We start from the raw sequence: 4,775 nt of genomic DNA on the forward strand, positions 1-4,775 counted from the left end.
CGAGTTTACTGGTTAATATATTTGGCATCACGGAGGCCACAACAACCTCACAAGTACGCAGGCGGCACTGTTGTTTTTCCTGCGTCTTCAACGTGCCGGTCGCATGCCGTTCGTTTGTGTGAGATGCTTGATCGTGTGGTTTTGTGTTTGCTTTAATGAAATGGGACGTAGTTAGCGTGCACAAAAGTGCCAGAAGATACCTTGTGTTTCGTTGCAAACTCGCCGTATGCGTGGCGCGCGAGGCAAACATGGACCAACGATTTTTGTGCCGGGGCCTTTGTGTCGGGTTGTCGTGCAAAGTTGGGTGGACATCGCAAAGAAATCATTCCTATTGGTAGCGTGCCTCAGATCGTCCACTACGCAGCGGCATGTATGCTGGGAGTAACATCGTCGACGCAGCACCGGCAACTTGGAGAGCGTCGTGCCATTGAAAAGGTAAGCAATCGTGCTTGCTAACTACACGTGTTGTGCGTACTCATCGTGTGTGCATAGGGTGCCTTGCGAACGTAGGAAACAACAGTGACGTCTGTGCTTATGCATGTTGCGTGCTGGTTGTCAGAATTTAGTTTTGCAAATGTATGTATGAAGTGTATGTGTACCTGAAAGTATGATCTCGGTATTATCTCGGCCTCGATGTGGAATTGAATATCCTGATGAGCGTTTTCTTACGATGAGGGGGGGGGGGGAGAAGACATTACGTTCTGAAATAATCGTGGTCATCATGTGCACCTGTACGTGCGCTCCCGCTTTTCTGCTGAAGTTGCATTTAACGACCCATCAGTCTCTTCACCAATACTTACTGCAATTACGTTTCTTCGCTTATAAACTCTTCAACGTAGTAAATAATATGTGCTTACCAGGTTTTCGGTTTACGAGCAGTTTTAGGGGAAAGTAAGCAGTCACAGCTTGCCATATTAGTAGAGCTGTCTTTTCAAGACAAGGGATGTTTCCATAACTTTGACGTATCTAAACATGATAGGGGAAAGTTGCTTAAACCAAGTCATGAAAGCAAACCCTAGAATTGTTATGTAAACAAACATTTCTTTAATGTGCTGCTGCGTGCGTCTTCAAAATTTTACTTTGATGAAGGGGTCCCTATTATCATAACATTCATCAATGACTCGACCTTGTGCTCTGTTGCCACCTTGCATGTGTTCACAATATGACAGTTTTATTGTGCCAGTGCTATATATGTTGACACAGAATTCATTTTGTAGTGGTGAGGCCGTGACCCACAGCAGTGTCCACATGATGGCAGGGAACCTGTGGCCCTGGCTACAGCAGCACAGCGTGTAATCTGGATGTCACGTCAGGTATGTATGAAGTGTATGTGTACCTGAAAGTATGATCTCGGTATGATTTGTGTGTAAGCTAACAGACATATTACATAACGGAGCACTAAATAGGCTAAATATTTATGCAAGTATATTAAACTTGCTGCTTGTTTGTGTTCGTAACATTATGCACAAATTATCGTGTTCTATATAAAACTAAACGTAACATGTCCTGATGTTGAGTATTTTTTTTTCTCTCTTTGATTACTTGGCTGCAAATTAAGTTTTATTTTTGCTTTGCGTACAGTATATTTTACTTCTTATTTTGGTTTTATTGTTTTGAAACTGTTTCCGATGCTGTAGCTTTTATTTCTGTATTTTTTTCTCTTTTTATGCTACACGCATGTGCAGTTTTTGTGCATGTTAGTATTCGAAGTGTAGTGTGTCAAATATGCCACAGGTCTAAGCATACAGCGTGCATACCTTTGTTTAACATTGCTATTTACAATTGCCACTGGTATATATTTACAATAATTGCCACTGGCAAATACACATTTGATGAGCTTGAATTTCTCTGAAACTGAAATATGAAGGTGCAGCCGGTGTGACAGCTGAAGTACTCCAGCAATGTCAAAGCTAGCTTGCACCCACTATTACTACAGTATGCCGACGGATACCCATCACTGTATTTGTACATTTTCTGAGAACCACCCGTGTCCACTAGGTCAAATTTGTAGTGTCCTTTTGAGCATGCCGGTCAGTTCATTTAACTTTTCAGGACAAAATTTACACAGGCAGGCTGCAGAGGCCAGTGGGGCCCTGGACTGAGGGCTTTGAACACCGCTCCTTAACACATTTTCTAGTCAAATGAAGTTTCTATATATGTATACACAGGGAGGGGAAGGGAAATATACAACTTCACCTCGGATAACAACTGGCATTTTGATGGAAGGATTAAATAAAGTAAGACTGGATGTGTGCTTGCATTAAAACAGTATTTGCATAGAAAAAAGTAAGCAGACATAGACTAATTTCCATCCATTTTATCTACGAAGGATGGCCTTTTTCACGCAATAATAATGGGTCTGGCTCACACATGCGTTATTTATGCGGTATGCCTCACTGATTTCTCGTGTCAATTTTCCACTGTGGGTGACAATAGGTGAACGATCTTATCTGGCCTGAAGTCCTATGGCGGCAATGCACGACCGCATTGGGGAGGCTGAGGTTCAGGGCAAGAGCCTTTATGGAAAGGGCAGTAACAGGCACAAGAAGGACCCAGTGAAGGAGGGATTGGATCCAGTTCATCTGAATGCTGTAATTGGTATGTATTATTTTCATTGTGAAGACTGAATAATATTGCATGGGAAAGTTGCACTTTCGGGCAGTGTAGCGTACTTTCATAATTTCTGTAGATGAGGCTCACAAGCAGAAATCACCTTTGCACTCTCATGAAGGAAAGCCACCATTTGTGTGGGTCATTCCACGCCAACTGTCCCAAAATCATCAGCCCTTGCTAAATTGTCGAGCTGTCATGGTCCATTGATCCTTGGGGAAGTCCTGAACGAGCACCCCTTCCCTAACTGGTTGTGTGTGTGAGAACTGTCGAAGCAGAAATGGCTCACTGATAGCTATTTGTAATGGTACATTTTTCTTTCTATCATGTGTGGGCAGCTGATGGTGAATGGAAAATGTTTATAGCGGAAATTTGGTCATCGCAGCATTTATTGTAGTGTGGTGCGGCTGTAACTAGTTTTAATATTTGCAATGTGTATGCACAATTTTACCTGAGCTGCCTCAGTGCACACAATGTGCAGGAATGAGGATTTTAATGTGTTCGTTATGAACCATCCCACCACTATTTGGAATGATATGCCTCTCTACACTCAGCAGCAATTTTAATTATTCGAAATAAACAGCCCCGGTGTTTCTTACAAATCTGGAATAGTTGAATGCAATGTCTTAAACTGTTTTGTGGGAAAATTTGTGTTGATGTTTGTTGTATACATCTCTTTGAGTGTTCATACAAAAAAGCTTGCTGGCAAGACCAAATGTAGCCAAACCGCAATATTGCATTCTATAACTGCATAGTTGTGCCCTTAATTTTTGTAGAGTGAAACTCTTCTGCATTTTAGCACAGTGCACATCAATCTAGTTTCTTAACTTAAAGATTGCTTTTGCTTAAAACAAAGAGTACCTTTCTTAAATTACTTATTCGAATAGTCTTGTCATTGTCTGTGATTGCCATAAGCTCGAGGACAAAAAGTACAGCGCGAAGCAGACGAGGACGAGGTTAGACAAAGAATGACATATACGGGCGCCAACATCCAGCTGTTTATTCAGCAGAAAACACGCTGTTTTATGCATCACACCATGCAATGTAATCATAGTAAAAATAAACGAACAGGAGTGAAGGTATCCAACAAGTGCTCGTGAGGCAGTGATCATCACAGTAGACAGGAATGCAAAGGTAACAGCAGGAACCTAAACTGAACTATCAGGCAAGCGCATAGGAGCACGAGTCCATTACAGGCTCAAATCACACAACCAGAGCACCTGCAGTGCCCGCCCGTGTTGCTGTTGACCACCAACCAGTGCTCTTGCACGATCGTTGAAGCATCGTCCTATTTGTCCAATACACATGCTGGTGGTCAACAGCAACACGGGCGGGCACTGCAGGTGCTGTGGTTGTGTGCCACAACTGGAGCAAATGGAAAGCAAGAAACCGCACTGAAATGGAAATAATCGAGGCGTTCTTAATAAATAGAGCAGGCAGTCAGTGTGTTAGCACGCAGTCAATAATATTAAGTGACAAAGAATTGTCGTTCTTAATGATAGCCTGTAATCACCGCCAAGATTAGAACATGCAGCTGTCGTGTTTGTATGCCACTTGATTTGAGCCTGTAATGGAGGCGTGTTCCTATGTGCTTGCCTGACGGTTCAGTTTAGGTCCCTGCTGTAACCTTTGCATTCCTCTCTACTGTGATGATCACTGCCTCACGAGCACTTGTTGGATCCCTTCACTCCTGTTCGTTTATTTTTACTATGATTACTTTGGACGGTGTCATGTATAAAACGGCGTGTTTTCTGCTGAATAAACAGTTGGAAGTTGGCGCCTGTAATGTCATTTCTTGTCTAACTTCGTCCTCGTCTGCTTAGCACAGTACTTTTTGTCCTGAAGTCATGAACCAAGTAGCTGCTACAGTGCTCTATTAGCACCTAAACTTTGGTAAGAATACTACTATATTTATATACAGGGTGTTTTATTTTAGCTGCATCAAATTAAAAACAATGCCTGCGGCAGATAACACAGTTCTAATCCTTGATCTAAACTACTCGATGAGGTGGCCATTACTTACGTAAGAAATCAAAATGCTTAATTGAATATTTAACCAAATTACAATAAATAACTTTAATTAATTATTTACGGCACATATCTTAATCTACAAACTGTAGCTAATGAGTTTCCAAGGTGTATCCACTTCGAACCAAATTTTCTGG

General features: G+C 41.9%; 1 long non-coding RNA gene across 1 annotated transcript; it reads left to right on the forward strand.

The window, feature by feature from the left end:
• The first annotated feature begins 286 nt into the window (after positions 1 to 286).
• LOC125946063 (uncharacterized) lies at positions 287 to 2,775 on the forward strand. The gene is made up of 3 exons (XR_007467374.1): positions 287 to 435; positions 1,218 to 1,313; positions 2,437 to 2,775. It is a non-coding gene; the product is annotated as an uncharacterized LOC125946063 (long non-coding RNA).
• Positions 2,776 to 4,775: the final 2,000 nt, after the last annotated feature.

Source organism: Dermacentor silvarum, chromosome 5 (genome assembly GCF_013339745.2).
Source record: "Dermacentor silvarum isolate Dsil-2018 chromosome 5, BIME_Dsil_1.4, whole genome shotgun sequence".
In the NCBI taxonomy this organism is placed as follows: domain Eukaryota; kingdom Metazoa; phylum Arthropoda; class Arachnida; order Ixodida; family Ixodidae; genus Dermacentor; species Dermacentor silvarum.